The sequence below is a fragment of the Papio anubis genome, unplaced genomic scaffold (genome assembly GCF_008728515.1).
Source record: "Papio anubis isolate 15944 unplaced genomic scaffold, Panubis1.0 scaffold1614, whole genome shotgun sequence".
Taxonomy (NCBI): domain Eukaryota; kingdom Metazoa; phylum Chordata; class Mammalia; order Primates; family Cercopithecidae; genus Papio; species Papio anubis.
Genome location: NW_022161596.1, coordinates 1 through 12,916, shown reverse-complemented (window position 1 = coordinate 12,916; position 12,916 = coordinate 1). Strand labels below are relative to the sequence as shown.

The 12,916-nt window shown below is 47.8% G+C and overlaps 1 pseudogene; it reads right to left on the bottom strand.

Moving 5' to 3' along the window:
• Positions 1–527: 527 nt before the first annotated feature.
• LOC103881093 lies at positions 528–1,443 on the bottom strand (annotated as a pseudogene).
• Positions 1,444–12,916: the final 11,473 nt, after the last annotated feature.

The following is a 12,916-nucleotide window of genomic DNA, read 5'->3' as shown; positions in this document are numbered from 1 at the left end:
TTCAGTCTTGGAATCTGCTTTGGCTTCCCCAGTCTAAGACAGAAATATATTCATTTTCCCAGCACTGGACTTCCAGGTTGTTGTCAATTTTTCACTGCTACAAACAGGGCTCAACATTTGTCTACAAACCTCTAGATATACACGTAGGAAGCTTTCGGTATTTCCTACTAGTGAAACTGCTCAGTTGGAGGGTATGTGCGTCTTCGTCTTTAATAAATACTACCGACATTTGAAAAGCCCGACAATGTCAAGGACTGGCCAGAGTCCCATGTGCAATGGGTGTGGAATGGCAGCTCACTGTAGCAGGTGCGGGGACTCAGTTGGGGTCTTGGAGAGGCACTTAGTTATAGCAAGAGTGTTTCATAAATGATATCTGATACAGTCAAGATTAGTGGGGAATAAAAACACGTTGCTTGGAAGTACTTATCCATAAATCTAAAGTCAGCAAAAGTCTTCTTTTTCTAAAGTGAAAATACTTTTTTCAGAGGGAGGGGAACAATTTAAAATAAACCAGAACACCCTTCATATTAATCATTCTTCTCATATACCTCAAATTTGTAGTTAATGTCTTTCTCCTCCTGGACATCCGAGAGAAAACCTGGGTATTCTGGCAGAAGTTTATATTTCTCCAAATCAATTTCTGGAAAATACGTGTCACTTTCAAAGTCCTGCATGATCCTTGTCACAAATAGTTTAAGATGGCCTGGGTGATTAATGGTTTCCTTATGAATAGAACTGCCACCAACTATCCAAACCATCTCTACTTTATTTGCTAATTCTGGTTGTTCAGTAAGTTTTTGTTTTTTTGTTGTTGTTTTGTTTTTTGTTTTTTGTTTTTGTTTTTTTGAGACGAAGTCTCTCTCTGTCGCCCAGGTTGGAGTGCAGTGATGCGGTCCTGCTCACTGCAAGCTCCGCCTCCCAGGTTCACGCCATTCTCTTGCCTCAGCCTCCCGAGTAGCTGGGACTACAGGCGCACGCCGCCACTCCCGGCTAATTTATTTATTTTTTTATTTTTAGTGGAGACGGCATTTCACCGTGTTAGCCAGGATGGTCTCGATCCCCTGACCTCGTGATCTGCCCGCCTGGCCTCCCAAAGTGCTGGGATTACAGGAGTGAGCCACCGCGCCCAGTCGGTTGTTCAGTAAGTTTTAAGGCATCGTCCAGACTTCTGGCAAGAAAATGAACCTCCTTGTGGAGGTTCCTTGAGTTCTCTGCTGAGAACTAAATTAATTCTATCCTTTAAAGGTCGATCCTTCTCAGGAATGGAGAACCAGGTCTTCCTACGCATAATCACCAGATTCTGTTTACCTTCTACTGAAGAGTTTGTGTCATTCTCTGGAAATATCTGAATTCATTCCTGAGCGGTGGCCAGGGCAGGTCCCCGTTCTTGCTAATGCCCATGTTCTGGGACACAGCGACGATGCAGTTTAGCAAATGAACCATGACAGCAGCGGTGAGCACCTCCGAGCCCGCTCGCTACACAGGGACGTGCGGCCAAGATTGGCCGGAAGGTTTTTACTTGGAACCTGGAGGATGAACAATGACATCCCTCTCTCCACCTTAAAGCTCATCCTGGGCATCCACCTCCTGGTAGCAGGAGCAGCGCAGCAGCGCCCCCTGGTGGTCCATGCGCTTCCTTTTGCAGATCACTCACAGCCATGAGACCCTCCTCTCCTTTCCAATCACCTGGGATTTCTTCACTGGACATCATTCTGCGTCAACTTTCCTGTAAAGCAAAAGAAGCGTGAGGTTGCTGGAGGAGGAATGGTGTCATTCCCCACCTTTGGCGAGATCCATGTCACCGTGTTCAAGGGAAGCGCCAGACCTTATTCCCTATGCAGAGAGGAGGCTCTGGCCATGAAGGCGCCTTTGGAGGGGTGAGGACCCGCTACACTGAAGGCCAAGAGCCTGCAGACGGTGGAGAAGGCTTCCCCTCAGTTGTGTCCTATCAGATTCTTCCAAGAGTCAAGGAGTAGACCTGCATATTGCCTCTGGTGATGTGAGCTGCACGCACACCTAGAAGTGAGGTCACCCCTGCTGGGGGTCCTGGGGCTACTGGTTGTTCTGCTTGCTCAGTGTCCAGAGAGGAGGATGAGAAGGAGGCTTTGTGCAAAATAGTAACCATGCTCTATACATTATTTGTGTCATAAAATAAAAGACTCCAAAAGGAAAAATATAACTATCTAAAATGTGTGCCCTTCAATAAAAAGTAAATACCCATTAACCATTAGGGATAGACGTTTACAGGGCAAACCAGAGGCCCCATCATTTGCCCCACTTCAACATTAAACTCTTTAATGTTAAACTCTTTCCTCCCCCAAGTAAAAACACATCCTGACTTTTATGATCATCATTTCTTTTATATACATACACACACACATACACACACATATATATATATATATATATATATTTTTTTTTTTTTTTGAGATGGAGTCTCGCTCTGTCTCCAGGCTGGAGTGCAGTGGCGCAATCTTGGCTCACTGCAACCTCCGCCTCCCGGGTTGAAGCGAGTCTCCTGCCTCAGCCTCCCGAGTAGTTGGGACAACGGGCACACCCCACCACACACCCAGCTAATTTTTGTATTTTTTAGTAGAGACGGGGTTTCACCATGTTGGCCAGGATGGTCTCGATCTCTTGACTCGTGATCCACCCACCTCGGCCTCCCAAAGTGCTGGGATTACAGGCTTGAGCCACCATGCCCGGCCTCTATTTTATATTTTTATCTTCCAAAATTATAATTTAGTTTTACCTTTAGAAATATGATTTTGTTCTCTTTTATTCTATCGATTCTTCCTTGAATTTATATTGTGTGGTAGAGCTTCCCATAGTGTGCATTTTGCTGATTGCTCCCCAAGTTGTAGTTTAATATGTATTTCTAGTATCTGTTATGCCTCTAAACTGGTAACTGGCTACAGAGATCAGCTTCTATTCAGGCTTGATTTCTATTTCACTTGTACTTGTGTAATGCTACTGTATCGTGTTCTTCCAAAAAGAGGAAGAATCTCACAGTATTTTCTTTTTTTTTTAAGACAGAGTCTCTCTCTGTCCCCCAGCCTGGAGTGCAGTGTCACGATCTCTGCTCACTGCAAGCTCCGCCTCCCGGGTTCATGCCATTCTCCTGCCTCAGCCTCCTGAGTAGCTGGGACTACAGGCGCCCGCCACCACGCCTGGCTAAATTTTTGTGTTTTTAGTAGAGACGGGGTTTCACCGTGTTAGCCAGGATGGTCTCGATCTCCTGACCTCGTGATCCACCTGCCTCAGCCTCCCAAAGTGCTGAGATTACAGGCGTGAGCCATCGCGCCTGGCCAGTTTTATTTATTTATTTATTTTTTGTATTGTTAATCGTCATTGCTGTTCAATGGCTAAATCTGTTCATTCATTATCGATTGCAAAAGAGTTATTACAGTCTCAGTCTCTCATTCCTTCTTCATTTACTATCTGAATAATTTCTAAAGGAAGAGATTTGTCCTCCCCTACTGTTTGTTTACTACTAGAAACTTGTTTTTTGGTACTCAGCTATGACCCAGTGATTGCACTCTTAGTTATCAACCAATAGAAATGTGTGTATGTGTGTGCCAAAATATATGAAAATATTATTCATAGCAGCACGATTTGTAAAATCTAAATATGACATAATTGTCTATCAACAGTGAAGGGACAAGAAGTGTGAGCTATTTATAAAGCGGAGCATTGGACAGCCATGGGAGTGAATAGGCTATGGCCACACACAGCGAGATGGTGAGACCCAGGCGCATGTATAATGCCATTCAACTGGAACTGGCAGAACTCATCTGTGTTAGAAATCAGGAGTGGCTACTCTAGGGTTGGGGAGGGTGGTTTATGAGTCTCACCTTTTGGAGGCTACCTATGGGTCCAGCAGCACTGACTCCCACCTACCAAGGCCGTTGAGTGACCTGGCAGGATGGGCGTGTGAAGGGAGCTAGTGTGGTTCCTGCATGCATGTTCCCATCCTGCCAGGTCTGAGCTGGTCCACAGTGAAGCCTGGCTAACTTCCATTTGTCTGCTTGGTTGTTCAGTGCCACCTCAGGGGTAGGTATTTTCTGCGTGGATGGGGTGTTAACTTGGGGTTCAGGCTCTTTCCACATGGACTATTTCCATCTCATGAGGGGCCTGTCCAATCTATGACTCTGTAGGTGACACACAAGCCAATTCATGTAAGTACTTGGAATCACATGGTTCTTGGTGTCCCATGGTCAAGAATTCTATCTGATCAGGGCCAGTAATACTAAAAGTTGCTTTGAGAAGGGGCATATGTCTTTGCTGTGGATGACATGATCTTACTCCAGAATCCCAGGTCCTCCATTGTGACTCTCCCACTGATGCTTGGCTCGGCTCCATCCCGCATCTTTCCCCAGCCCTGCCACCTCCAGCACCAGGGGGACTGAGGGACGGTGACTGCCTGCACCACAGCCTGGATCTGCTGCAGTGTCCTTTTTTGTGTAGGCCCCACTTGAAGCTGGCATCCTCGTATGTCACCCAAAATGTGGCCAAAAGATATACCTACGTATGGAATGTGGTGTTGTCAGAACCCGAAGAGATTCACCAGGCAATCTGCTCCTCTCTCTCTTTGTTCTTTTCCGTGAGGATGAAAGCTGTAATGGGTTTTTTGTTTTGTTTTGTTATGTTCTTATCGGAAGGAATTTCCCTGCATGCCCCTAGCCACCGCACTCATACAATTTCACTGCAGTGGCCACTCCTGAAGTTCTGTAAGATTTGTCCTCCTCTTTCTGGGGTGCATGTGTTTTACCAAGGCCTCCAGCATACTTTCCACCTTCTTTCTCATCCATCCCAATCTATGATGTTGCCAATGAAATGAACAAATTTAACATTCTGTAGAATGTTCGGAATCTCTGAAGACTCTGTTATAGATGGCAGGAGAGTTCTAACAGCTCTCAGGGAAACTGTAAATAAATGTGGTATGAATGTGAATAACTCCATATCCACTTTCTAATTGGAAAGGAAAGCACTCAGCAAATCCCCGGCTGCACACCATTGGCCTGCAGCCTTGTTAACCTCCGCTAGCAGTGATATCCGGCCAGCATGGCAGCTGCAATCAAGACTGCCACTAGGTCAAGTCTGAAGTAATCCTGTTCATTCTTTAGACCCCATCAGGCTTCAGCAAGGACAGAATACACACAGATAACAGGCAACCCCAACACCACCCCACTTCCTACAGCTCTCTAATGGTCGTGCTACCCCCACAATACCTGCAATAACCTCCACAAGACCTGCCCTGGGATGTGACATCACTTCCGATTCAGTTGAGAAAGCAGCAGTTTCAGAGACTTCCCTTTGGCCTTCAGCCCAAAAAAAGCCCTTACTGCACAGGCGAGGGACCCAGTGTGGGGGTGACTCCAGCTGCCAGTGCATCATTGCCAGTTATGTTCTCATGGAATAGGGAAACAAACAGGGCTGGGACTACAGGATTATGAGTTATAATGTGTCCTGGCCTCTGGAAGCCCCTCTCTGATGAACATGATGGAGCTGTGGAAATCTGGACATCAATGTCAGCTCACACCCAATGTCAATCCTCCCCCAAATTCTGCCTATTTCCCTTGCCCAGTGTACTGAGTAAATGGCTGTAGGTTCCTTTGCAAAAGAGCTCAGGGAATTGAGCCAACATACACTTCCATGCTGTTCCAGGGTCTTCCTCCTATGGGTATGGACTCCTCCTCTGTCACTGGGATGTGAATCTGAAAGTTGACTGAGGTCTACAGGCATTGAGAATGGAACATGATTTTGTACTGAGTCAACCACCCTCACCCTCCTGCTCCTCAATTCTTGCTTTCTTTCCATAGATATCAAGCAGCTCCCTTGCTGGCTGTCCTTCTGTTCTGAACCTGAGACACTGCCCTCTGTTAACCTTCCCCACACTCCCTGCAGGTCAAGCACCACCTTGGCTGCTCTGTTGGGGTTGTCATGGTAACTGTGCCCTCTGACTTTTGCAGGTCACTGCCGCCACTTGATCTCTATCTTTTCAGGGCCACATCCTCAAACAGATAGTAACTAGCCAAAGTCTGGGGTTCCTATCATCATCCCCATCCTACAGAGGACAGAACCCCGACACTTCTTAGTGATGCAGGTCTCTCTCACCAGCATGTTCATGAGGGCTCTGGTGCAAGGTGTGCCCTCTGGGCCTTCTGGTGGGACATGACCCTGATAGGCCTCTGGCCTCATATAATGGCTCCATCCACACCTCAACTTTCCTCCGCCTTCTTATTTCATCCTCTGCATGTTCCAGAGCAACTAAGTCATGGTTAACTTGTTGAGAGTTGGGCATTATTTTTTCCCCATCTACATAGAGCCACTCAGCAGTGAGTGTGCCTCATGCCCTGGAATCCCTGATAAACCTATGTCCTGAGAAACTGTCCTCAAACCAGAGGATTTTTATTCATCCAGCTGACATTCTGATGCTTTGATCAAACACCCTCACATTCCAATCCCGGAAGTGCTCCGTGGGCTCCTACAAGGCCATGCCGGCTGGTTCCTGCAGAGCTCCTGAGAGGGATTCCCGCTGCATCACAGTGGGGAGGCTTCTGCAGCATCTTCCAGTACAGGAAGCGGGAACTATTACCAGAGAAAAGGGAGCCTCCCCTGCATGCCCAGAGGGTCCTGGAGGGCACCCATCGGATAACTCTGTTCCAGTTTGCAGGATCTCAGGTTTCCCCAGCAGGGCCCTGACTTTCCCACAACAGGCGTGCCTTGGCTGAGTGTCAAACATCTCTGGAGTGCTGTGACCCTCACAGTGATGTCTTCAGCTGCTATTCCACGCTACCTGCCCTTCCTCTAGAGGAGATAAAGGACTGTCCATGAGACACTGCAGAGGCACTCACACATAGCCACCGACTGCTGTTAACAATCCTCAGATTCTCATTCTCCTTTTATAGGACACCAACACGGTCGAGTAGTATTCAGCCAACTCCACTGTCTCTGTAGGTTTCCCTCTCACCCTGTCGTTACTGTGCAGAGGCTTCTATCATCACACCTGCCATAGCTTCCCCTAACCAGGGCATCTTCTCAGGTCAGCACTGGGCAGATCCATAGTTGCTCGGCTGTACCTTGTGCTATGCACTTTCTGTGTCCTCCACCAACCCAGATGGCATCCTCTTGGCCAGCCAGGCAGTGGGTGAGCTCATCCCAAATCCCCATGCTTTGGCCTGTGTTCTTGGAACACTCCTGACACCACTCTTGTTAGTTAGGGTCCCTTGAAGAGAAGACCCTAATATCTATTAAAGGTGTGATATTTTATTCAGGGAAATGCTTATGAGTGAAATCGGGGAGGAAGACAGAAAACGCTGGGAGAGCCATCGTGGGTAATGCAAGTCTAAAACCCAGTGAAGGAGAGAGGGAGGGAGAGTCAGCTGGAAGCGCCCTAGACCCACTGCAGTCTAAGGGAAGTTCAGTAAGGTGATCAGGGAGCCCTGGAGCTCAGTTTGCCTTCAGTGGAGGAAAGATCCTGCTTTAGTTTCCCTGCTGTTCTCAACCGTTGGCTGGAAGAAGCTCATGGGAACATGGTTTCAGAGAAAATGTAGTGATAGGCTTCAGGCTAGAATAGCTGGGACCATCATCAGTTACACGTCCTCTAGCTGAGGGTCTCAGATGTGCATTCCTGTGACTGCCACAATGGCCCAGTGGTGAGAGAAAAAATGATGATGATAAAAGAAAAAAAAGGAATGGACTGTTGAATTAAAATCTTTAAGTAGATGAGTTAGGATGCGGTTTGGACACCGGCAGAGGAACTGGCTCTGGCTGGGACTAGGTTAACCTACAACAACCGCCTATGTGGTAGAAGGTCCATCAAGCAGTGCAGCTGTAAATGCATGAGCTGATGGTGGTGGAATCTGTGAAGTTGTCTTCTAATGTGTTCACTTCTCTCAGTGAGGTAGGAAGCAAGGCCATCAGCTGAATTAAGAATGGGGAAGGAGGGTTGGATGTGTGAGCACATCGAGAAGGTGTGTAAGAGTCACCCAGGCCCAGAGGAAGCTGAGGGTGAGCCATGCAGGGAGAGGGTGATTGCTGGCCGTGGTGGGGGCTCCCCATGAGGTTTGGGTCATGAAGGTAGAGAGAACAGTCAGTGTGCTGTGTGCTGCTCTCCTGTAGCTCAGGGAGCAGGTGCAGCGTAGGCAGAGGTGGAATCCACCAGCTGAGTAGTTTTGCCAAGCAAGTGTGACAACAAAAGGGAGAGGCAAGGGAAATCATCTACCATAGAATCCAAAATGGGTGAGGAGGGAGGAGAGGACATTCAAGGCTGAGGGACAATGGGTGGATGGCAGGATCACTAGATTGGGAATCCCAGGGGGCCCAGGGGGTCAAAGGATTGCTGGAATTGATGTACTACAGGGTGGACATCAAGCCTGAAAAACACATACATATAGAGTGAATTATTTGCTGATATCAAATTACAGCATATGATAAAATGATGTTCTCAGAGCCTGTGGCCACCCTGCAAGGGGATGAGTGGGAAGACGGTCAGAGAGTGGGAAGTGTGAGACTGAGAGTATTTAAGTGCTGTGGTTCTTGGCCATGATGAGGCCTAGATGACAAGGGCACAGGGCCCAGGCACAGCAGAGGAGAAGGTCATAGAGGAGAGGAAGTTTAGGATCTCAGAAACCAAGGAGTAACGGCATCCTCTCTGCTGTATGGGTATCTATTGCTGTCACAAAAATTACCACAGGTCAAGTGACTTTAAACAGCACCTCTTTGTCATGTCACAGTCATGTGGGTTGCAAGTCCACCCAGCCTCATGGAGCTGAGATCAAGGTATGGGCAGGTCTGTGTTCCTTCCTGGAGACTCTGGAGAAAAATCCACTCCCAAGTTCATTCAGGCTCTTGTCTGAATTCACATTCTCACAGATAGGACTGAAGTCCCCGTTTCTTTTCTGGCTATCATTTGAGAACCACGCTTGGCTCCTAGAGCCTTCTCTTGGGTCCTCACACGTGGCTCCTGTGGCACATCCAACCTCCCGGCTTGGAACTTCTGGCTTCCTCTGCTGTGTCTTCTCTTCTTCTCTCTTCTGCAACATCTCTGACTCCAGCCAGAGCACGTTCTCCGCTTTTAATGGCTCATGTGATTTGATTGGGCCACACAGAGAGTCCAGGAGAATCTCCCTATTTTAAGGTCCTTAATCTTCATTACATGAGTAATGTCTCTTTTGCCATGTAATGCAAGCTGTTCACAGGTTCTAAGATTGAGGCTGGACTTCTTTGGGGACCATTACTCAGCCGACCACATCTGCATATGTTGAAGTCATCAATATCAAGGAGACAGCACTGCTGGAGAGGGAGCCAGGGAACCAGGAGCTACAAGTCAGGATTGAGAGGAACGGCCTGCAGCCCACAGGAAATGGCTACAATGAAGGGAGTGGGGCCCTAATCTGATGACAGCTTAGGGAGGTTCGGGAGGAGGGAGGCAGCAAGGTCTCAAAACCACAATGAGAAGTGAGTCCAAAAGTACAAGTCCCTGGGGAAAGTCCCCATGTGGGAGGACTTCTGAAGGGTCTGTGTCCTCCGGGAAACCCAGGTTCCTGCTGGAGCTGCGAGATCAGGAACATCCTGAGAGAGGATGTGGAGGTTTCGCTGATCAAGGGCTGAGAATTCCAGGGGGTGCAGTGGGAAGATTTCTGGAGTTGGGAAGGGAGGATGAGGGGGACAGAATAGGGGTGTGCAGAGACTTGTGGGGATGTGAATGCAGAGTGTTTGGGGGACCCAGTGTGACTGACACAGACAGGGAAAGGGCATGAGGAGCTCAGTCCTGGTGGACTCAAGGCAGACGATGGTGCTGAGGCTGTGGGAGACGAGGGAGGAGGAGCAGGGGTGGCTCTCACCTGGGCTCTATCCACGGAAGTAAGGACGGTGGAGTGGTTGGATCTTAGCGCTGTCTGGACCTTTCTTGACCCCCTGATGACAGAACGGAGTACCTAAGGCAGGGGGATTCCTAGAGGATTGACCCTTGAACATGAGGAAGGGAAGTGAGCTCATTCCAGGTCTCAGGTCTACCCTGACACCTTCTGCAGGTGGTGTCACTTCTGGGTCCCACATGTGACCCCAGGATAGGGCCCTCTTCTTCCCTGCTGAGGAGATGGAGGCCCAGGGGAGCTCTGCTCAGATTTGATTATGCCAAGGTGCATGTTCACACCTTAAAATATGATGTGGAAGTGGAGATGTTGTTTCCAAATAAAACAAAACTGAGTAAATAGGAGTTTTAAAAAACCTGAGCAATGGAGAGAAGAAGAAAATGTTTCTACTTTTCAGTTTTCCCAAATGTTGCTGTCAAGGGGCTGGAGAGAGAAGTTGCAGGGAAAATAGAAGCCTCAGAGAGGGCTGGAGCTCTTGAGCTCTGCTCACCTCCACAAGAAAGACCTTTGGGAAATTATTAAGACAATTTTCCATTACTTTGAAATTCTGTAATATTAGGGAATTCTAGTAACTCTCTTCAGTGTAATAATAATATTATTGTTGGAAAAATGTTATTTGTTAAGAGATGAGTACTGAAGTATTTAGGAATGAGGGTCATGATGTTGGCAGTGATTACCAAAGTTTCAGCAAAAATTATGGAAATATAATTTATTACATACACAAAGGAAATAATTAGATCTATGGTGACCATTGTATTCTTTGAAACTTTAGGACTCTTGGAAATTTTTTACAATAATTTGGAGAAAATTTTAAGGCTAATAATACATAATCACATAAGAAATGTTCACCACATCATGTGGAATGGAAATTAAGTTTTGAGACCAGATGAGGTGGCTCATGCCCGTAATCCCACAGCTTTGAGAGGCTGAGGTGAGAGGATCACTTTAGGCCAGGAGTTCGAGAGCAGTCTGGGCAACATAGCAAAACCCCATCTCTACAAAATCCTAAACAATTAATTGAACCTGGTGCCAGGTACCTGTGGCTCTAGCTAGCTGGGAAGCTGATTCAGGGTGATTGCTGAAGCCTAGGAGTTCAAGGTTATAGTAAGCTGTGATCACACCACTGCAATTTAGCCTCAGTGACAGAGCAAGACCCTGTCTCAAAAAAAAAAAAGAAAGAAAAGGAATATTTAGCATTTAAGAGCATTCAAGAGCATGTGCATGAGAATGTGTCAGTTGTGTGTATTTTGTGTGTGACTGTGTCATTGTGTAGAGAGTATCTGAATAAGAGCGTATGTCAATCTGTGTGGCAGCATCTTTGTGTCTGCGTGTGTTGGTGTGTGAGTCTATGCGTGCATTCATTCATTCATTCATTCATTCACTCAACTAGTATATTTAAAGTAACAATCAGGCACTATTCAGGGCAAGGGAAATGCAGCTGTGAACAATCAAAATCACTGTCCTTGTCCTCATGAAGCTTGTATTCTAGAGGAGAGAAATAAGCAATTAAAATAAATACATCCATAGCTGGGCACAAATGTGTGTAATCCCAGCACTTTGGGAGGCTGAAGCTGGAGGACCCCTTGAGTCCAGGAGTTTGAGACCAGCCTGGGAAACACAGCAAGACTCTCTTTGTACCAAAAAAAAAAAAAAACAAAAAAAAAAAAAAAAACTAGCTGAGTGTGGCGGCACACACCTGTAGTCCCCAGTTACTTGGGAGGCTGAGGTGGGAGGATCACTTGAGCCCAGGAGTTCCAGGCTACAGTGAGCCGAGATTGCACCACTGCACTCCAGCCTGGGTGACAGAGCACAACCCGGTCTCTCCAAATAAATAAATAAGTAAATAATTCTTAAATGTTAGTAAAAGGGTTGTGAACAAAAACAAAGCAGAGGGGGGTCAGAGGTGATGGGAGATGCCACATGAAGTGGGCAGTGCAGGGATGGACTCTCATGGGAATGAGGAGAATGTCAGGGTGGAAGGGAGCCCTGGAGATGAGTTTCCAGGCAGAGGAGCAGCTATACTGAGGCTCTGTAGTGTGGACACCCGGGCGTACTGTATAAACGATGCCGTGGAGGCCTCAGCCTGGCCCCATTGCACAGCCACATCTGGGTAAACTGGGAGGTCACTGGAGAGGGTCTTGCCAATGACCCTCTTTTTCTTTTTGGACAGAATTTCGCTCTTGTTGCCCAGGCTTGACTGCAATGGCGTGATCTCGGCCCACTGCAACCTCCATCTCCCAGGTTCAAGCGATTCTCCTGTCTCAGCCTCCCGAGTAGCTGGGATTACAGGTGTCCACCACTGTGCCTGGCTAATTTTTTGTCTTTTTAGTACAGACGGGGTTTCACCATGTTGGCCAGGCTGGTCTTGAACTCCTGACCTCAAGTGATCCACCTGCCTCGGCCTCCCAAAGTGCTGGGATTACAGGCGTGAGCCACCACGCCTGGCCCCAAGAGGGATTTTTCACGTAACATGCTTTGAAAAGATTCTTCAAAACATTCCAAAGATATTACAGGGAAAATTTCCTCCCCATGTCCTCTGCCAGAAATGAGCACGTTGCCAAGTCTCATGCATCCTTCCTGGAAAGTAGTTACGCACGTGTTATTGTTGTTACATGAAGAAGGAGCACTGAAAAGAAAGGAGTAGAAGAAAATGTTTCTTCTTTTCGGTTTTCCGCAGTGTTGTCATGAAGGGCTGGAGAGAAGGTTTGCAGGGAGGAGACAGAAACCTCAGGGACGGCACAAGGCTCCAGAGCTTCCCTCTCCTCTCATCGTTGTGGAGTCCCTTGCTGCTCAGAGGCTCCTTCACCCCCACTGATGCTCAGCCCCGGGTCAGCCATCTCTGCCTGACTTACAGCCCACTTCCTTCTTCTGCTCAGAGAATCTGAGAGCAGCGCGGCGGCGCCCCCCGTGTGGCCACAGGGCTAAAGACAGTGGCCCTGAGCTCCCACCTCACCTGCTCAGCCAAGACCTCCTCTGTGTCTCCCTGGGCTCCAGGCAGCAGGACAGGGGTCTGAACACAAGAGGGCGCGCCTACCCTA